General features: G+C 39.6%; 1 pseudogene; it reads right to left on the bottom strand.

Moving 5' to 3' along the window:
• The window catches only part of LOC141498594 (broad substrate specificity ATP-binding cassette transporter ABCG2 pseudogene), a 56042-nt pseudogene extending 33045 nt beyond the window's left edge, over window positions 1-22997 (bottom strand).
• Between the last annotated feature and the right edge of the window lie 263 nt (window positions 22998-23260).

Raw genomic sequence — 23260 nt, 5'->3', positions numbered from 1 at the left:
TTTCCAAATATTATCTCATTTGATTTTCACAACAATCCTCAAAAGATATCCCCATTTTACAATTCAATAAATTTGAGGCAGACAGAAGTAAAGTGATTTACTTAGGACCACATAGGTAGTAAGTGTCTGAGGCTGAATTTGAACTCAGGTCTTCCCAGACCCAGGTCTAGTACTCTATCCATTGAGCCACCTAGTTGCCTCAGATAAAAGGATAGGAAGAATCCTAAAGACAAAAATCCTAGATGGGAAGCCATCTTATCAACATAAACCCCCTCATTTTCTTTTGAATAAGACATCATCATCCGGAGCCACGTTGCAATCATCAGTTTCATCCCATCACATCTCAGTGATCCCTAGGAAGTCAAACTTGGGTCCTCTTGCATGCTGCCTAAACTTTGGGACATTTGATCTGTAAAAACATATATCTGGGGTATTTAGTGGACTACAAGGTCAAAATGAATCAAGGGTGTGATGTGAAAATAATAAAAGCTAGTGGGATTTTGGACTTCAGGAATGTAGAAGTAACAGTTCTACTGTCCTCTGTTCTCATCAGATCTCATCTGGAAAGCTGTTATTCAGCCCTGGCACCCCAGTTTTGGAAGGATATTGGTAAGTAGGAGAGTGTCCATGAGTGATGAATGAAGGGTCTTGAGTGAAATCAAATTCAAATAAACTGAAAGAATTGGATAGGTGTGATTAGCTTGGAAAGAGAAGGTTTGGGAGACATGGAAGTCTTTAAGTATTTGAATGACTGTCATGTGAGAAAGGGATTAGCCATATTCTGTTTGAACCAAGAAGGTAACACCAGGAGAAAGGGTTAAAAGTTACAAAGAGTTCAATTTCATCTTGGTGTTGGGAGACACTTCCTACCAAACATAGATGTCCAAAATAGGTTTGCACTGCCATAAGAATTATTAAGTTCATCCTCCTTGGAGGTCTTTAGACAGAGGATATGTGACTGCTTGTTGGGTATGTTACAGTGGAGAGTCCTTTCAAGTAGAGATTGCATTAGATAACTAGTGAGTTACCTTCTAAAACTGAAGGAATATAGTTCCCAGGATCATACACTTGATCTTGCCATCACCTATAAATAAATGCTCCACTTCCATGTTTATAAACTCTGAAATTCCCTTATCTGATCTATAATCATTCCACCTTTTCCTCTGTCTGGCTAACCCAAATCCTTTCTTTGTCCTCATTATACCTTCTAATTCCTCCACCACTCAGCTCTTTACAAGGCTAGTATCCCTTATCTACCTTTACATCCTTTTCCCATCTCTACCCCTTGATGAATTAGTTCAGCTCTGAACTACCTTCTTCTCTGAAGTCCTTTGCCCTCTTATTCAATTTCTGATTTTGTTCTGTCAAGCCTGACCTTGGATGACTTCCACCTTCCACTTCCTTGACTCCTACATATGAGCTGCTGAATGAAGCCCAGAGAAAATCATGAACCGGTGCTGATTGGATAACCTCATCTGAGCCCTCACTGCTGAAAGGCAATCCTTTTACACCTTAATTGATTCACTATCCCATTGTAAGACAACAGCTCTACCAAACATTTTTATTCTTGCTCAAACCTCCCATGGCTTCTTCTCCTCCTATCCTCTCAGGCGAGAAACTTGCCTTATATTTTACTGACAAAGAAATTGAGGTCATTCACTGAGACCACCTTTTCTCCCTCAACTCACATCACTTGGATATCTTGGTCACTATCTCCTCTATCACTCCTGTTTCACTTGAAGAGGTGACCCTTCACTTTGGCGATTCCATTCCATCCTATCTTTTTCAGCAGATTTCTCCTTCTATCATCCACACATTTTTTATTTTCATTCTTTCCTGATTCCTTCTCTGCTGCTTATAAATATAATCACGTCTCCCTCTTACTAGATACCTTTCCTGATCCTCCTTATTTCTAGTGCCTTCCCCCCATTTATGAGTTTCAAATTATCCTGTATATACTTGCTTGTACATAATTTATATGTGTTCCCCTACCCATTAGACTGAGTTCTTTCATTTACTTTTCTTTGTATTGCCAGAACTTAACATAGTATCTGACTCATAGTAGGCACTTGATAAATGTTTACTCATAATCTCACTCCACAATTATCTCATTCTATACATCCCAGAACGATTCACTCATTTTCTTTGGTAAAAATAAGCATCTTCAGTTCAGGAGAGATAGAACCAAATGATTATCAGGAAACTGAAGTCAAAGATATGGGACTTGGTTAAGAGAACACCCAGTTGCCTTTGGGGAATCCAAGTTGCCAGGTATGGATAACTTATATACCACTGGAAAGAGCTGTCAGATGGGCTTTGAAATATCAGGGAGAGTAGGAGACATGACATGAGTAGGAGACAAGAACAGTTGTCTTGATCTTCAAAAAAGGTAAGTGAGTGTGTGTGTGTGTGTGTGTGTGTGTGTGTCTTGTCATTACTTAGGAAGCATGACTTCATCATAGCAGGTCCTGCTGGACTAACTTCTTAGCTCTTCTCAACAAAGCTATAACATCAACAGGTCCAAGTAATGTATTCTACTAAGATTTTAGCTGAGCATTTGACAAAGTCCTTGTGTTCTCCTGGGAACAAGACAGAAGATGGTCATATCAGTCCCAGTGCATTTTTGCCACCTCCTAGCCTCATAATTCCCTCATCTTCTACTTAGAGATCATCTAGGTGGTGCAATGAATAGAGCGCTGGCCTTGGAGCCAGGAGGATAGGAGTTCAAATCCAGTCTCAGACATTTATTAACATTTAGATATTTACTTAACTTTGCCCCCCATCCAGAGCCATCTCCAGTCATCCTGATTCATATCTGGCCACTGGACCCAGATGTCTCTGGAGGAGAAAGATTGGTAGCTTAGCACAGCCCCACCTCACTCAAATCTAGTTCATGTGCTTGTCATGGCATTACCTCCCTGATGTTGGGTTCTTCTTCAAAAATGGAGGACAGAGGTGGCACCACTTAGCTGCCCCCTATTAATTTTGGGGCAGCTAGGTGGCGCAGTGGATAGAGCACCAGCCCTGGAGTCAGGAGTACCTGAGTTCAAATCCGGCCTCAAACACTAAATAATTACCTAGCTGTGTGGCCTTGGGCAAGCCACTTAACCCCATTGCCTAGCAAAAAAACCTAAAAAAAAAATTAAGGACAAAACATTATCTACTTCAACCCCCTCTTTTTTATTGATATTTTATTTTTCCAATTACATGTTAGGAAAAATTTTCAACATACATCCACATTCATATGCATATCTTTAAGTTACATAATTTCCTTCCATAATCCCTTCCCACCCCCTCCCCTCAGCAGTGAACAACCAGGTGAATATTGTACATATATATTTGTGTTTAACATGTTTACAGATTAGTCAATTTTTGGTATGAGGAATTAGGATTAAGGAAAAGAAAGAAAACCATGGGATAGGAAAGATACAGAAGAGAACTTTTTGAAAATTGAATGTGGTGTTCGTTTGGATTCTGTAGGGTTTTTTAAATTTTGTTTTGTTTTTCTTTTAGATGGGGATGGCATTGTCCATAGCCTATCTCCTAAGGTTGCTGGCTCTCTGAACTGCTGAGAGGAGCTGCATCCATCAAGGTTGACCATCTTACAATGTTGTTTTTAATGTGTACAATGTTCTCTTGGTCCTGCTCCCTTTGCTCAGCATCAGTTCCTATAATTTGCTCCATTCTTCTCTAGATACAGCCATTCATGGTTTCTTATAGAAAAATAGTACTCCAGGGGCAGCTAGATGGCTCAGTGGATAGAGCACCAGTCCTGGAGTCAGGAGTACCTGAGTTGAAATTCTACCTCAGACATCTAATAATTAACTAGTTGTGTGACCTTGGGCAAGTCACTTAACCCCATTGCCTTGCAAAAGCCAAAAAGAAAAACAGTACTCTATAACATTCATACCTTAACTTGTTCAGTCATTCCCCAATTGATGGGTATCCCCTCAATTTTCAATTCTTTACCACTACAAAAAGAACATTTGGGACTTCTCCCATTTTAAAAATTTTCTTCTGGATATAGACCTAGTCTTCTGGATCAAAGGGTATAATCAGTCAACCCCTTCATTTTTAGAGCAGGAATTGGAGGCCTAGAGAAGTCCCCTACCTAAGCTTACACAGTGAGTCACTGGCAAAGGCAGGTTGAGAGGTTCCTAACACTTTGACCCATATTTTGTGCAGTATGCTAAAATAGTATCCATTGCCTCTGGGGGGCCAAGCAGTTTTTAAGAATGGGGTGCAGCAGCTGGCCTAATAATCTGTCAGTGTAGGAGCTAGACAGCTGACTGATAGAGCTCCATGAAGCTGTGCCCAGAGGTTTCAGGAACTAACCTATTGCAACACATTCTATCTAGGTGATAATACCTAGTCTATTGATGTTTTGATTCATTCGACTAATGGTCTCCTAACCCATAATGATAGAATCTATTTGGGGGAAAAAACATATGTGTGGGACAAATGCCACTTAAATAAATTTCAGAGATCTCTCACGGTATGAAGAGAAAGTTTTATTGTCTCTCGAGGAATGGACCCCAATCAATTACAGAGACCAAGGCAAAAGTAAAAGAACCAAGAATCACATTTATCCTAACTCAACCCCACCCCCACCCCACTGACTCACCTTCATTTAATGAGGAATGTGGTCTTCACAATCTAGATGTGTAAATTAATCTAAGGAAAAGAGCATTTAATTCAAACTGAAACCAGAATATCGCTTCAGCCCCAGGAATTGAATGGACATTGGGACTTCAACAGATAAGATGGGGTCAGTTGACTCTTCACCAATATCCCAGAAGTTGTTTGTCAGGGGAAGAGGGGCACATAGTTAACTATTTTCCAATTTATAATATTCTACTGAAGAAAATCTCAGACTTTTATTTCGATGACATTTCAAATTTCTGAGTAGGCCCTTGAGTCTAAATAACAACTCCTTACTTCACCTCCTTACTTCCAAGGGACCCTTTTAGATAAGCCCTATAATCACCATGATAATAGGTACATTTCCAAATTTGCTGTACCTCCTACTGGCAAGTTTTTTTTATACCAATGTCTTTAGAAAGGTCTTTCTGGCTCCAAAATTGATCAAAATAAATTCCTGATTTTGTACTATTGGACCAACCCCAAGAATAGCTAATATACCTAGTGATGTTCCTTAAATTATTTTTCTTGCAAATGGCCATTTCCTCACTTTCCTTGCAATCCCATACTAACTCATAATCAGAGTTTCCCTTAACAAGTCCTCCAGTTACCATCATTAATCTCACATGAATCTGAGGGCACCATCTCTAAGTTGTACAGTCCAGAATATGTGTACCCCGCTTCTGGACATGTCCAGACATTTGCTGCTCCCCAGGTAAATATCCTGGCCAGTCAGTTATAAACAATAGTCACCCTGAACTGATTCAGTCACATGCCACTGGTGTTTCTTTCCTCTGGATCAGAACCCTGTGCCACAGGGCACCTCTGACCAGGGACTGAGAATCTAGGCCAGACTCGGGGGTACTGTCACCCAAGGCTAATTCTCAAACTGCTGTGAATTATCACAAATCAAACAGTTAGCTATACTGAAAGACTCGGCATTGACTTCTGTCAGCTAGACTCTCCTCCCACCTTTACTAATACCCCATTGTCTAAATCAGAGATAGAACCCTCCCTAGATAGGATATACAGACTCATGTGATATAATAATGCCATTCAATAATCTCTCTTTCTCTCTCAATGAAGAACATTTTCACCCTGCCTCCCCTCCTCCTTTCCATAAGGTGAAGGACATAAGTAGGGGTTTCACACTTACAGAGTCAAGGGGAAGTTACAGAGAAATAATGTACACATAGGCAAGAGATAGTGGAGATGAACTGATCCAGTCTCTCTCCTCTCCTCTCTTTTCTTCTCCCTTAGTGGCATCCAATGTCCTTCTGCATCATCTGAGTCTGTTCCAAAAAGTCCTCTCTAGCACTGGTGACTAGTTTAGACCTTATCTTATGGTAAAGAAACTGCTTAACATCTTACTCAGATAAAAACACATGCTTCCATCACTAAACAATGAGATTCTGGAGCTTATTACAATTTATATTTTGCCTTATTGCCATATTGACACACATACTTCACTTTTAACGCAATAAACTTCCATTACTGTTTTACTACATGAGCAAACTCCCAATGAGAATGATCACATTGACTCAAGCTTGTAATACATACATTCAATAGTCATCTTTGTTCTAAAGACTACCCAGCATCTGGTTTAAAATAAAACAATTTAACCTTTGCTCTCATTACAATAATGAATCAAATATCCTTAACCAAAATGAATTTTTCCCCCAAATATTCCCATATTTTCCTTTTCCTGGTGTACTTATCTAACTCACATTCCTTTCCTTAAACTAAACCTTGAGACTGTAATTATCCCAAGAATTTCTCATTCTTTTTGCCTAAATGTCCCCTCTAACGCAAAAACTAAGGAAACTTAATTCCTATCTTAGCATGTAGTTGATAGCAGGTGTCAGAGCCAGACACCTAACCTATCTCTGGCTATTAGATCCAATTCACCTAAAACTTTTTTCTAGTTTGCTTAGTAACTAACTATAAAGATTCAGGACATTAAAGGAAAATTCCTTTACAAATATAAGTATTGAATGTCAGTGTCCAGGCAGAGGTCACGTGGGTAAGTCAAATGTCTTAGGCCAGATTTATTCTTCCAGGTGTGACATTATCCAAATATCATTTTGGGAAACTCAAGTCAAAGGGGTCCACCCTCAGCCATACTGAGAAGCCACCCCATTCGGCTGCCTGTCTCTGTCTCCTGACATCTTTAGTCCACTGGCTTCCTTGGCTCCAAGAACATAACATTTACCCAGTAGCATTTCCTTTTGTTGACCATCCTGGTATCTGACATAAGAGAAAATTAAAAGTCTTGTGATCTAAAATGGTTATTTTACCTAGTTAGAACTTCCAGGAAATACAATTCACTAAATTCCAATTATAATCTTAATGGAGTCCCAATTAATGAAACCCATACCTAAAGCTCTGAGTGTCCTTCCTAGGTCTTTGCCTATAATCTGGTATTCTAACTATGACTGGCCCTACAGGCCTCATCTCCTACTTCTTACTACAGACATCCCTTTTTCTGAAATCATATCTACTCCATCTCTATATAAAGATGGTATATCATATTCCACTTGCCTAGAGAAACCTTCCAGCCTGTTGTATTTTACAACAAATGAACACCTCCTTTGTCCAAGAGATTGCACAGAAACATCTCAAATTATCTTGTGTTTATCTTTCTCATATTACATAGTGCTTTTACTTCAAAGCAAACAACCACAGCTTTGGAATATGCATATACATATATATATATCCAAAATATTCCCAATTCACTTATATAACTAGAAACTTCTATACATAAACTTGTTTAGTTGCTAGCAATCCTCAATATACAAATGGTTATTTTTGTTTTGGCAAGGCAATTGGGGTTAAGTGACTTGCCCAAGATCACACAGCTTAGGAAATCACTGTCTGAGGCCCAATTTGAATTCACTGCACCATCTAGCTGCCTCCGTAACATTCTAATTACTTTTCAGAATTCTTTAAAATCCTTACAACATCTTAGGTAACCTTAAATTTCTAACATGTGTTATTAATTTCAATATAAACAATAAAAGTAACATACAAATTACTAGATTGTACAAAGCAATCCTTCTATTAATACATTATTCATGAACCCACAGATCTATCCCAGAAAGGGCCATACTTTTTGATATTTCTCTTATTGCCCTTCAAAGCAATCACATTAATCCCAGGCTTTAATAATACAGTATTTAAATAACATTCACAAGAGATAACTAAATATTGCAAATATAATCTCTTTGCAGTTACAAAAAAATCACATAACTGATAAATACATCTTATTCATCAATAAGTTACCTTACAACATGTCAGAACCCCCCTATCAGCTGTCTACAGTTACCAAGAGAGAAGTCCACTGTCTTGACTTAATCATAAGATTCTTATTTAAACATCTCATTCCCTTAGAACAAGAGCAAAATGAATATCCCATGATCTTTATACTTTTGTCTTCCAGACCTCTTTGCCCAGATTCTCAGAATCCAATCTCATACATATGATACATTTAAAACCCCAACAACTAAATTTTCCAATAGTTTAATGTGATAAAACTTTAGAGTACCTTATACTGTGAATCCAGCACTCACATTCCCAAAGCTCTATCCAAAATAAAAATACAATTTTTAGCATTATTAAACTTAACATTAAAACCAATTAGAGCTTTTCCCCAAAAGAAATCAGTAAACATCCCTGGTAACATAGGTATTTCTCTTTTTCATAATACAATACCACTTTTCTTTAACCCAAAGCTGTTATAATAAAGTTTAAAATCCCAAACCACTTAACTCCTAGCAAAAGTTACAATAGTGTTAAATAGTTTATAATCCCAAACTAATTTAACAATCTAGTTTATTTAATTCCTTCCATTCTGTACAAATTTTGTCAGAATGTTACAGCACTAATATCCCTCAGTGTGCTTCCCAAAACTCTAGTGCAGAGACCTTAAACAGTGAGAGTCATTACTCAGGCCATATGGACAGAGCAGATATTCACTAAACGTGATATCCTTTCAATAAATTCATCTCCTAATCCCTGGATTTTATATTTTTTCCCCTTTCCTATCACATATCCCACTTGTGATGGAGTTTCTTTCCATTTAAGGCTTAAGTACTTGAGGTCTCCTCTCTCTCTCTCTCTCTCTCTCTCTCTCTCTCTCTCTCTCTCTCTCTCTCTCTCTCTCTCTCTCTCTCCCTCCCTCCCTCCATCCCTCCCTCCATCCCTCCACAGGCAGGTAGGGCTCTCAGGTGGCCTCGGTCTAGGGTTCCAGTCTTAACAAGATCCATCTTTGGTATATCAAGTCAAACCTGCTCAAACCTTCTGTCTACATGCCTCAATCAATTTCTATACTTAACAGATGTTTCAAAACCCCCCAGTTGTCTCTATATCTGGATTTTCGTCCCAGTACTTTCAGAACCTCATACTCAGACTATATAACTCCCATTTTCCTCAATATGCTGTTACACCATTTCTTTTCATTAACTCTTCTTGACTTTATACTATTCTGAACTAGAATCACATAGTCATATAAAGCACAGATATGATTCCACTTCTCACAATACATTTTCCATTCCAAGGTTTTCATATTTAAACTTGTGGATTAATGCTGCTAAAACCCTAGAAGGTAAACAGTCATTCAAAAATCCCTTAGCCTAATTGGAATATTCCCTGCCCCCTTCAAATAGAGTAAGCTAACTTTTATAGAAGTACAATCCTTTGTGTGTGGGGGGGGTTCATCTATTCTTATATCCTTATATGTCCCATAATTTTCTGTAATAACCAAAATTATCAGAATCTATATTGATAAACTCCTGAAGCTCTAATGTTACCATATCATTCTGGAAAAAGATTAACTATTTAGTTTCCCATATACTGGCATATTTTGGTAACTACATTATATACTTTAGGATTAACCTGACTCTTTTGTCTTTCTGAAATTTATTTTCTAACTACTTTTTTCAAATTAAAATAGCTTTTCTTTCTATGATATCTTTGTTTACATATTTGATAATATTCACTGTCTCTTTCCTGTTTCTTTAACTTCAAAATAAGGTCCCTTTCTAACACTTATTTTACTAATTCTTCCTGAAGTAACTCTCTCTCCTAGTTAGTCCGTTTTCCTAAAAGAGGCTGGGGGAAAACACTCTGGTACCACAGAATCACAGAGAACTGGGAAGAGAAGGGAACATAAACAGGTAAGGTGGGGGGGGGAGCTTCTCATAATGGTAGAATAACAGGGTGAGTAGTTTGGCCTCAGTCAATTTAACACCATAATCCATTCCTTTTTAATCAAAATAAAAATCCCTCTTTGAAGTGCTCAAGAGACAACCCAGGAGTGAGGAGGGAGGGATCTTATTATCCATTGTAACACAGGCAGAAAGCAGACTTAAAGGGAGAGCCAGTGAAAGTTAGATGAATAGTGCCTAAAATCCAAAATAACAAAATGAGGCTACCCAAGGAACTCTTTATTAGGGGAACTCGGTGACTTTTCCCGTTTAACAAATCACACAAGGAAATAGACAATCTAAACACATAAAGACAGAGGAGGCACAAACACAGATCACACAAAATGAAACAGAATTTTCTAAACTGACAATTTCAAACCATAGGCCAATGGCAAATTCCTGACATCTCAGGGATGTCAGGAGGGTAGATTTCAGCCTCTCCTCTGACAATCTCTCCCTCCCAAAGGCAGACCAATTGATCTTTATTTCCCCATACAAGACAACAACACTTAATCATTTTCTTCTTACTTTTCCCTTTATATTTTAGTCTTATTTAGCTGATTTACCATGGGGGAAGGCTTAGGACAGGGTCCTTCCCATTTTAAATATTGACAGAGACCTCTCAGGATCAAGTGCCCTTAGATCCAAGTCTCTTATGTCCAAACTGGAAGAGGTCACCCCCAACCTTCAGTCACCCAAATGGACCCTCCAGGAATCTAGTACCTTCAGATTCCAAGGTCTAGGTTGACCCTCTTTTTGGGTCTTTGTGCACAGAAGTTAATAACTGTTCTTCTTCCTCACTGACAGGTCAGGCTCTTGCCACAGATTTGCTGTTCTCTTCCTACCAAGTCTCTCTGCTTCAGGTCAATTCCACAGAGGGGAATCCAGGTTTCCCAGAAAATGGCAAACTGCCAGAATTTGAGCAGGGGCACCTTTTTGCCAAGTCCTGAGAAACCGAGATCCCCAATGGGCATGCAATCCTGGATAAGCCCCCAAACTGTGTGGGACAAATGCCACTTAAATAAATTTCAGAGACCTTTCAAGGTATGAAGAGAAAGTTTTATTCGTTTCTTTAGGAACGGGCCACAATCAATTACAGAGATTGAGGCAAAAGCAAAAGACCCAAGAATCACATTTATCCTAACTTGATCCCCCCCACACTGACCCACCCTCCTTAATGAGGAATGTGGTCTTCACAATCTAGATGTGTAAATTAATCTAAGGAAAAGAGCATATAATTCAAACTGAAACCAGAATATCCTTTCAGCCCCAGGAATTGAATGGACATCCGGACTTCAACAGTTGACTCTTCACCAACATCCCAGAAGTTGTTTGTCAGGGGAAGAGGGGCACATAGTTAACTATTTTCCAATCTATAATATTATACTGAAGAAATCTCAGACTTTATCCCACTCATATATTATATTGATGAGCAAAGGTCACTGTTGTATTCTCTCTATATTCTCAATATAATTTCCTTGCCTCCCAATTGATTGAATTTCAATGTTGTTTTGTATTTTTGTTTATTAACATTGATAATGAGGTGTTGGCTATCCACTTGCCATTGCCTGATCTTGGACTTTAATAGCCATGTTTTGTACAGATCCTCTGGAAAACCTTTGGTTATCATGAGGAGTGTACATTACAGAGGTGGAGATCAGTCTTCCAAAACTCTCCATTAATGTAAGTGGGCCCATTGCTCACATGATATTTTATATACTTCATCAAGTAGGACCATACCTGCTTCTGTAGAAGTTGAAAAATAGGCTTTATTATATACTCTTATATTTTTAATCACTCAACATCCTTACTGCCGTATTCAAATTGCTATTGGATTTGGTCCTTGTCCAAATGAAAGTTGGAAAATCCCAAAGGGAAGCAGAGAAGGATGACTCTGTAAACTTTGAAGCACTATATAAATGGACATTATTCTTGTCATCATGATGACTACTACTTATCATTTTAAGAAATAAAATTAAAATGGTATGTGGTTTCATATGGCATGAGCCTCAAAGATGTTTAATGTTCAGGGGGAAAGAGAAATGTTCATGACTACAAAGCTTCTGGTCTGGATCTTGTGTTCTTCTTTGTGCCTCAGTGGTGTCTCATGTTTGTGTTGTCATAAAGGGAACCTCCAGTAAGGAAACTCCCTCTACTGATGCATATCAGCAATTATTCTGCAGATTCTGAGACAGAAAAGTATTGCCCAGAGTCACACACAACCTGGATATAGCGGAAGTGAAATTCCAATGTCCAACTCTTCCATCCTCCAAGGTCACCTTCTAGCCACAATCCCAGACTGTTTTCTCATGAAGTTTTTGAGATCCATAAAATAAATTGCAGAATTTTAGAATTGGAAGAGACTTTGGTGGTCATATAGCTAGTCCAACCTAGAACCTAAAAAAATTCCCTTCACTGTATATCCAGTGATCATTGTCTTTGCTTGAAGGATTTTCAGGAAGGTCAGGCAACCTACTACCTCCCAAGGCAGCCCATTCAACATCTGGGATATTCTGCTTGGTAGGTATTTTTTCCTGACTTCAAGTCTAAACTTGCTTTTTTGCAAATTCCACCTGGTTCTGCCATTTGGGGCAAAATAGAACATGTCTAATCCCTTTCCCACATATTATCCTTTCAAATACTTTAAAATGGGTCTTTTATCACTCCTATTTTTTCTGTTTTCCAGCCTAAACACCCTCTCTTCCTTCAACCAATCTCCATAATGCATAAATTTGAGTCCTTCATCACCCTGGAAAACTTCCTCTATACCTCTACAATGTGCTCCCTAGAACTGATCATATTCCAGATGAGGCCTCTCCAGAGGAGGGCACAACAGGACTATGACCTTAACCCAATAGCTTTCTTTGCTGTCATATAATACTTGATTCATACTGAATTGTTAGTCCACTGAAACACTTTGATTGATTTTTAGAAAAGATGCTATCTGGCCATTCCTTCTCCATCTTGGACTTATGAAGGTGATTTTTAAAAATTAAGGGAAATTTAACACCAATTGCTCATACTTCTTCCTGAAAGTATATTTGCTTTGCCCCCATCTTCTCTATTCTCATTTCTAGGTCCACATTATCTCACATGTGCAATGCTTCAAAAGTCTCTTAGTGGGGAGAGAAATTTGGAACTCAAAATGCTATTAAAAGTGAATATTATTTTCACATGTAATTGGAAAAATATCTAATAAAAATTTTAATTTAAAAAAAATTAAGGGAAAGCCTCAATTTTTAAAACTGTTACATTGCATTTGGTCCAATGTTCTAACTCATCAAGATATTTCTGAATGTTGTCTCTTTTTTCCACTGTGTCGGCTATCCCTCCCAACTTTGTATCATCTGCAAATTGGATAGTCATGCTATTTATGTCTTATTCAAATCATGAGTAAAAAATGTATACTAATACAGGGCCAAGCACAAATATCTATGGAACTCTGCAGAAGCCCCTCTATAGCTCTTTAGGTCCAGCTGTTCAACCAGTCCTGATTCCATCTAACTTCCGTATAATGTCACTCACATCTTTCCATCTTTTCCATGAGAATAGCATGAGAGACTTTATCAAATGCATGATTACACTCTAGGGAAACTATCTCAAGGGAAATATCCACAGCATTCCTTAATCAACCAGCTAAGTAAACCTGTTAACAAAAAAAATGAAATGAGTTGGCATAACTTGATCCTAAAAGCCAGGTTGACTCTATGCTTGTTGCTTCCTTTTTCAGATGTTTGATAACTATCTCTTTTTTTTTTAGGGTTGTTTTTTTTTGGGCAAGGCAGTGGGGTTAAGTGACTTGCCCAAGGCCACACAGCTAGGTAATTATTAAGTATCTGAGGCTTGATTTGAACTCAGGTCCTCCTGACTCCAGGGTCAGTGCTCTATCCACTGCACCACCTAGCTGCCCCCTATCTCTTAAATCTAAAAATTTTACAAGAATGAAAATTGATCTCATGAGTTATAGTTTATAGGCTGTAATCTCTTTTTGGAAATGATCATATAAGTTGAGAGAAGGCAAAAGATGTAGCAGAGATTAGAAGGTAAAATCAATAGGTTGTTGGGTTGTTTCAGTCATGCCCAACTCTGTAGGACCCCATTTGGGTGTTCTTGACAACGACACTGAACTGGGCAACTGGATGGCACTGTAGTTGATAGAGTGCTGGGCTTGGAGTCAGGAAGACTCATCTTCTTGAGTTTGTCTGGTCATGCTAGCCGTATGACCTTGGGAAAGTTCCTTAACCCTGTTTGCTTCAGTTTTCTCAATTGTAAAATGAGCTTTCCAAGAAAACCTCAAACGGGATCATCAAGAATTGCACAGGACATTACAGACTGAACAACAAAAATTAATAGGACTTTTCAACTGATTGGATGTGGTGAGCTTGTAACAGAACAAAGCCAAAGAAGAGTTTGAGGTTTTTAAAATTTATTGCCTGGGGAGATAGTGGTGCCTTACAGGGAAATTAGCATGGGAGAGTTTCATTTTGAACCTGATGAATTTGAATTGACCATAGGACATGCAAGTGGAGAATTTCAGCATGCAGTTAATGATGTAGCATATGAAATTGGAGTTCAGGGAAGAGACAGGGCTGAATGGATGGATTTGGAGGTTATAGACATAGTCATCTGAACACAGCCACAGGAGTGGATGCAATCAACAAAAATGAAAGTATGGGGGGAGAGAAGCATTAATTACTGATGGAGACTGAAGGTTGGACAAGATCAAGGGAATAAGAGATTTGAATGAATTTGTAGGCAATGATAATGGTATTCTCAGAGAGGGGAAAATTGAAGACGAAAACAGAATAGTTGGCTAAAAAAAGGACCACTCTATCCTCCGAGACCAGAAAAGGAGAGGATAAGTAAGGGTGCAGATAATCTCCAAGGTATGGAGCAAGGAAGAGGTGGATAATCATGATTTAATCAATTCAATAGAGAAGAAACAGTTATTATAAAGCATTTCCCCCTCCCAAACTGAGAGTATACTCTTCAACAAATACAGACAGGATCCGGAAGGAGGCAGAGCCAGAGTAGACATAATCATCTACAATGGTAGCCAGGTATTTGTCAGGAATGTGTGAGTAAGGCAACTAAAAAGTCTGGAACAAGAGGGTTTTGATGTCCTTTCTTTTTTTTCTAGAGTGAATTTCACATTGGGTCAAGGTGATGGTCTTAGTGATAATGAGTCACTTCATAGGTAATCTGGGATGGCTCCTCCTAGGAAATGGCATCTCAGCTGGTAGGATGGTTCAGTCAGATTTGCCCTTCTTAGGACAGGAGAACCTGAAGCTGCACAAGGATGTTATGGGACTAGGTCAAACTGGTCACTAGGTAATTGAACTCTTCATAGGGCAAATTGGACAAATCAACCTGATGGATTTCTTAGAACCACTCCAATGGCCAGCTACAATCTCCAACTCAGTTGAGTTTGGCTTGTGTTTCTTTTTTTCTGTGATTTTTTTTCAGCTTGCATGCTGTTGAGCTCTTTCATAAAGAACTCTTGCCTAGGGCCAGAAAAAGCCCATGGGGGCTTATTACCTGGGGGTGAGGGGGAAAAGAGTGAGATGTCTAGCTCTCCTGTTCTGCAATTCTTCCTGCTTCCCAACATGGTTCTTGCAGTGAGGGACTCCACAATTTCTTCTGGGGAGTCAGTTCCATTTTCCAGATTTTGGTCTAAAGGAGTCTTATGCATATGAGTGGCTGGGGAAAATTATCCGGAGGCAGTCTGAGCCTTGGACAAGTTGTCTTTGCTGGCCTTTTCATATGCTTTGGAGATATTTAGGTCTTTTCAAAGTACATCTGAAAGGACGTTCTTTTACAATTTACATGTCTTTAACTTTGTCTACTCAAGTCTAAATGGGGAAGTACATCAGTATATTAAAAATACATACAAAATAGGGGTAGCTAGGTGGTACAGTGGATAGAGCATAGGCCCCTGGAGTCAGGAGGACCTGAGTTCAAATTCGACTCATACCTTTAATAGTTGCCTAGATATGGACCTTGGGCAAGGTGTTTAACTCCATTGCCTTAAATAAAAAAATACATACAAAATAGATTCAAGAGGGAGGAAGTGCTAGCATCTGGGGGGGAGGGTGGAAGTGGGAAAAAAATAGGAAAATCTTGGCTTGTCTCCAGCTTTTCCAGACTTGGCCACCATACCTGAAACCTCCTTCAGCACCTGGGGGTGTCCCCACCTGGAGCAGCCTTCCCAGCCTCCTTCCAGGGTATCTATTAGGAACTGGCCATCCTTCATTCCCTTGTATACTTCTGACTCTATGGGCTTGGACACCCCATCCCTCCAGGTCTCCCCCCAATCCTCATTTTTTCAATGGTAGAAATTGCTTCTTTTTTTTTGCTTTCCATTGTTCCCCAGGGCTAAAGAAAGCTCCTGACACATTCTATATATTTCATAAAAGCTCTTTGCCTTGTAGCCCAGAGCTGAGCTCCAAGGACAACTAAACCAGGGAAAGAGAGCATTACAGGTCTAAGGAATGCCTGGAATGTACCATGCCTTTGCCTGGGCAAAGGCACAGATATGGGAAATATATTGCACCTACAGAACTGTAATGCAATCTCAATAGAATGGCCATCAACTGAGGGAGAAGGGGGTTGAAATTGACTTAATGAAAGGAGATCTGGACAGTTTCTGTGGGGTGGGTGACAGGGAGTCCAGAAGGGATGGACAAAGAAGATAGCCAATCTGCAATGAGGCTTGGGATGGGGGATGGGTGTGGGGAACATAGAGGTAGAATTTTGTAGTAGATCCCTGCCCTCGGCAAACTTTCAGTAAAGTGTTGGGCTGCTTGAGACAAGGAGCATAGAATGAGGTTGGCAGGTGGCAACAAAAACCAGAAATTAGCTGGGAAACACAGTGGAAGGGCAAGGGGGGAAGAGGGAAAGGCTGGGCATTTGCCAAAGTGGCCAACTGAGGCTTCCAGGATTTTCAAATTCTTTGTTTGGTTTTTTTTTTTTAAGTTTTTGCAAGGCAATGGGTTTAAGTGCCTTGCCCAAGACCACACAGCTGGGTAATTATTAAGTGTCTGAGGTCGGATTTGAACTGACTCCTGACTCCAGGGCCGGTGCTCTATCCACTGCACCACCTAGCTGCCCTACAATGCATTTTTAAAAGAACAAATTGAAGCTGAATGTTATATAGCAATAACAATCAAATGTGGCCTAGAGAAGAGAAGAGAAAAAGAGCTTCCGTCCTTTCTTTGCAGAGGTGGGGGGTGGTGGTAAGGGGAAGGTGTGAAACATGAAATTGTCAGCTGTTGATGAGTTGTTTAGTTTTTCTGAACTGCTTTTATTTCACTTTGTTATAGGGAACGATTCACTGGGTAGAGGAAGAGGGAGGGATATTTGGAGAAATGAAGGTGATGTGAAAACAAAAGATATCAATAATTATTTTTTTACAAAGAAAGTAAAGCCTCAGTTTTCTTATAAACTCCCTATTTCCCCAAAGAACAGGGGCCCGATCTATCTTCCTCTCAATCACCTAAAGGCAATATTGCACCAGAAACAGAAAGGAAGGGTTTTGTGTGTGTGTGTGTGTGTGTGTGTGTGTGTGTGTGTGTGTGAAAATAGTACAAGATAACTTGACTGCAAGAGAGCAGTTATTGGAAGGAAGGCAGTAACATTTCAGGTGGTTTTTATACAGCTAAATTTCTCAGAATGAATATTGCTACTAAAGTGCCCACACAAGGCTTTCACATACCTCCAAGTACATCATTGTTTCCCCAGATTTTGAAGCAGATGTGCCCACCCATTTGAATTCCCCCATTCCCCCATCCACATTCTCCCACATACACACAACCAAGAAAGTGCCTGTGGCTTTAGGAAGCAAACAAGGTTCTGTGGAAAGAGCACTAGACATGAAATCAGACCTTACAAGCTGAGTGACCTTAAACAGTTCATTTCCCTCCTCTAGGCCTAAGTTCCCTCCCTTGCAAAAAGAAGGGATTGGGTGAAATGAGGACCATTTTAGCTCTAGAGCTCTTTGATCCCATAATTATATGGAATACCTTATACCATGAACACAGACACGTTGATGGGATCTGCTAAAAAGAAGGGTAGATGAAGGAAACAGTGTTTTGGACTAGGTGGATGAGAAAAAGGAAAAAGCACAGCTGAAAAAGGGTGAAACAGTGATGAAGGGACTATAGGATACTCTTCCTTTCCATGGAAACACAGCAAAATGAAGAAATTAGAAAAGATCTCTTGTTCATACCAATAAAAGCAAATTTTCTTTAAAGATGTCCTTCAGACATGTCTAGCTTAGAGAGACAGAAGGGCTGCAGTCACTGGCAAATCTCTGCCAAAGATAATATTCTATTTTCCTAAAGTACAGAGAAGACCTCATCTAACAGCTGCTTCTGATATGGTTTCTTGCCTGGAAATTTGGTTCTTGGACTGATTAGTCTTTTCTAGGAAACACTAGCCTGGTTTTGGTTCTTTAACTGAAGCTCTAGTGCTAAGTGTTCTCCCTCGTGGCTTTGTGGAAGTGGATGCATTAGGGACAGTGTCAGTATCTTCTGTTGGATGCAGTAAAGAGGTCTCCGAGGAAACCACAGAGGGCAAATGTGTCCCTTCTGCTGGAGTTCTTGGAAAGCTATTGGTCTGGCCTTTATTGAATTGAAACTTTATTATATGTGGCCTCAAGGCCATCAGCTGGATCGGAATTGAGATTAGCTGAGAGTACATTTAACAGCTAGCCTGCACATTTGAGAATGAGTTCTGTCTCTCTCCCCCATACCACCCCCTATGTTCATCCCTCCATCCTCTCTGGCCTCCCCCAAGCCCACAGTAGATGCCCTTGTCCAGACTGAGCAGAGCATGGTTATGAAGTCCCAAAAGGTGAAACTTTGTACGCCTTCAGAACCTTTCATGGAACTGATCTAAGTGGATTCCAGGAAAACTCTGTTGATGTCACAATACACAAAAGAAGTTTTACAGGTCTGTTCCACATGACCCCCCACACACACACACACACCTAAACTGTCTGCCTCCCCCTCCATCCTTTTCCATGACTATGGCAAATGATAACGAATGCCAACTATAAATAAACTGAAGCTGACTAAGGAGACAGGCTAGAAATCACTGGAGGCTAACTCTGACTGAGGTGCTTGGGGTGTGTCTAACTCCCCAAGACATTTGATTAAGAAGAATGAGAGCTGACAACAATGAAATAATTCATTGAGCTTTGGGACATTATGCCCACTGAAAGAGACATTAAGTGATTTACCTACTACCATACTTGGCTGCATGTGGGATTTCATCAAGGTGAATATTGCCTCCAGTGATGTATAGAGTAACCCCATCTTGCACCTCATCCTGGGTGACTCTTGGCTATGGCCTTCCATAAATCATCCCACAAAACACAGAACCAATACCAGAGCCAATTCACTCAGCTTGCTAAAAATAACCATGCATTCAACAATCATTTATTAAGTTTATTCTATGGGGCCAGGTACAGATTAGGTGCTGGGAGTACCAAGACAAGCCCCACCCCCACCCCCAGGGACTTCTACAGTCAGGGTTTGGAAGGAGGACCTTGAACAGTTTAGTCATGTATCTCATTCAAAAGATGTCTAGGTAGCTGCTTATTGTCTACCTGGATTCATTTAATGGTTAAGATAAGTTCATTCCCTTCTACTCTTTCCTCCCAGATATGCTGAACCCCATCAGCTGATGAATAAATCTCATTCCCCCTCCCCCCACTGCTCCCTTCACCCTATATCCACCTTAACCCTGGAAGGCAATCTAAGCCATCTTTTGCCTCAGTTCTTTCTTAGCTTTTAGATGCTGATTGAGCATTATCTCAGAGAAACTGAGACCTTAAAAAGGCCAAGGTCTCCCAATGTATGTGGAACCATCACCAGTCATCCTGAGCTATGTTTTGCACTGGACTATGATGACTCTGGAGGAGACAGTGAGGCTGATGCCTTTGCACAGTTCTGCCTCACTTAAATCCAGCTCACTGGCAAGTTAAGACATCATCCTCCTGATGTCACCACTCCTCTTTCAAAACACAGGACAAACAACACTTCAACCCTACCCTTATTCTCACAAAGCTACACTCCAAAACTGTCAGCCCCTTCCACTATGCTCTCTGGGACACATGCTTTACAATGAACTAACTTTGAAGTTTTAAACTTTTGCCTTTCCCACTCCTCTCTTCTATATTTTACTAAGACCTGGCCCTTGTCTGATGATGCTCCATCCCTGGCTACTCCTTCTAGGAATGCTTGTACTTTTACTCTTGTTCCTTGATTCACTAGTCATAGTGTGTGTGTGGGGACGGGGGATTGGAATACTCTTTGTTCCCCATTGCCACATCCAGACTCTCTATGGCTATAACTCAGCAATCTTTCCTCCTTTGAGCCTTAGACTGCCCAAATTTATCATTCCATTCAGACCCTGGGGGTCATTATCTTTTGATCACCATCACAGCTGCCTTCTTTCCTCAATGAGTTTGGTCCTTAGCTCAGTTTTTCCATCTTGTCTGTTACACTCATCCTATAGGACCTCAACAGACAAGCTGATTCTCTCTCAAATACCCTAACTTCCCAGGACCTTGAGCTATTCAATTTCCATGACCATCTCCACCCTGCTTCTAGTATGTAGAGATATACCTTTGATGGTGCCATCACTCGTAAATTGTTCCATTTTTAAGTTCACAAGTTCCAAAATTCCTTTATATTTTATAATATATATTTTAATATTTATTATGTTATATATAATTATATATTATATTATATATAATATCTTAGCATTCCATTTTCCCCTATGACCACAAACTCTGTTCTTCATCCTCACTGCAATCTCAGTTGTCTTTTCCATTTCTTTCCCAAGTCATTACCCTTGGAATGGCTACATTCAACCAGCCTCAACCTCCCTAGTGGCATATGCTACCATGTTTGACAAATTGTTCTTCCCTTTTAAATTCTTTTGTATGTTATTTTTAAATCAATTTTGCCCACAGTCTTTCTCCTTTTCCTAACACTCCCTGCTCCCCTCTCAACCCCCCCCATAAGAAAAACAAGATCCTTGTTACAAACACTTACAGCTGAGCAAAATTAATTCCCACATTGGCAATATCCAAAAAAATGTCTTAAGCTACCCTATAAATCTAGAACCTGTCTATCAAAAAGTGGTTATCATGGGGTGGCTAGGTGGCGTAGGGGGCAGCTAAGTGGTGCAGTGGATAGAGCACTGGCCCTGGAGTCAGGAGTACCTGAGTTCAAATCTGGCCTTGGACACTTAATAATTACCTAGCTGTGTGGCCTTGGGCAAGCTACTTAACCCCATTGCCTTGCAAAAAAACCAACAAAGAAGTGGTTATCATGTTTCATCATGGGTCTTCTGGAATTGCTATTGGCTATTGCATTGATCAGAGTCCCTAAGTCTTTCAAAGTTGTACTTCTTTATAAAATTGTTGCTATTGTATTCATTGTTCTCCTGGCTCTACTCACTTCATACAAGGTTCTCTGAAACCATTCCCTTCATTTCCTATAGCACAAAAGTATTCCATCCATATACCATAACTTGTTCAGCCATTCTTCAGTTATTGGGCACCCTCTCCATCTTCAATCCTTTGCCACAAAAAGGAACTGCTACAAATATTTTTTTACATATGGATTATTTTCCTTTTTCTTTGATTCCTTCTGAGGTATAAGATCAATAGTTTTTTAGGCATAGCTCTATAAAGAAAGCAACTCACTCCAGAGATAGAGCCATTGGAATCCGAACACAGTATAAAGTACATTTTTTTCCCTCTCTCTCACTATTCTTGAGGTTTCTCATCTTCTTGGGGGGAGAGGGGGTTTATTGTTTACTCATAACAAAATTATTGTAATAATATAAAATAAATCATGAACAGGCATAGCTCTAAATTGTTTTCCAAAATGGCTGGCCCTACTTACAGCTCCACCAACAATGTATTCATTAAGCCTTCAAACATTTTTCTTTTACTTTTTTGTCACAGATAATTTAGTTTATACTTTTCTATTTATTGGTAATTTTCATCAGTGGTGTCAAACTCAAATAGAAATAGGGTTCACTAAACCATACATTAGGACCCCTGTAGGTGAATATTGACTTAAAAAGTCACATATTAACATTCTTTTTGTTTTATTGTATTTTTACAATACAATTACAACTGTTAACAAATGACAAATTAGGGGCGGCTTGGTGGTACAGTGGATAGAGCAGCGGCCTTGGAGTCAGGAGTACCTGGGTTCAAATCCGACCTCAAACACTTAATAATTACCTAGCCGTGTGGCCTTGGGCAAGCCACTTAATCCCATTGCCTTGAAAAAAATCTAAAAACAAAAAAAAAACCAAATGACAAATTATGTGCATGTTGAATATGAGGTAATTTGGGGAGAACTACCTTAAATTATAAAATAGAATTGTCTTCAGCAGCACTCAGAATTATTTATCTCATTATTTGTTTTCATGTATCTGCTTGAGACAAAGTCATACCTCAAAGTTAACTGCCATGCCCACTAAACAGATGGAAAGAATGAGAGGGAGTTAGAACCCCAGGTCCTTCCCTTGCTGCCCAGGCTTCTATGCACTATCATACCTTTTGTTTGGAATTCTACCAATCCTCCTGCCTCTGACTTTATTGCAAATGAGCATTTGATCTCCTCTCTTGGCTTCCACTTGCTTCTACTTCCAATCCATCTTTTTATGTCACTGCCAAATGATTCTCTTTTATATGGAGAGCTGATCACAACATTCCTCTGTCCCAATCCTTCTTTTTTTGTATATATATATATATAGATATTTTTTATTTTTAAAGAAATTATAAATATTCACACATGTAAGAACTTTATTCTTCAAAGAAGCTCCCAAGTAATATAATCTTATTCATTCCTTAGGAACTATTCTTCCAACATGGGACAACCATCCATACTCTATTTCTTCTTTCATTCATATTTTGAATCCCAGGGCTCTCATACACTCCTTGTGAGTTTCAATTAGATGTCCACAGTGCTCTTCTCCTTTCTCAATGATGCAGGCATCTTGGGCTTTTTTCGTCTCCGGGCATGCACAGCAAGGTTTCAGTGGTTTCTTCTCCTCGACCTTTTCCGAGGAGTCGGAGTCACAGCTGGCAGCCACCAGAGTGGATATCTCTGGGGCGGGCATGGAGGGGGCTCCCTGGGTTCCTCCGAGAACTCACTATGGGAACTACTCTTCCTGTCCCAATCCTTCAATAGCTTTCTATTGCATACTGAGTCAAGTTTAGACTTTTTAGTTTGGGATTCCAAGACATCCATTGATTGACACAATCTTGTATCTCCAGCATTTCTCCTGGCACACTTCTCCCATATTAATATCCTACACTGTTTGTAGTTTAGTTGACACCATAGCCATAGTTTCCTTCTTCTGTTCCTTATACCTGCAATGTT

The sequence above is a fragment of the Macrotis lagotis genome, chromosome X, assembly GCF_037893015.1.
Source record: "Macrotis lagotis isolate mMagLag1 chromosome X, bilby.v1.9.chrom.fasta, whole genome shotgun sequence".
Lineage (NCBI taxonomy): Eukaryota > Metazoa > Chordata > Mammalia > Peramelemorphia > Peramelidae > Macrotis > Macrotis lagotis.
The sequence above is the reverse complement of the archived record's forward strand: the minus strand, read 5'-3'. Positions and strand labels throughout refer to the sequence as shown.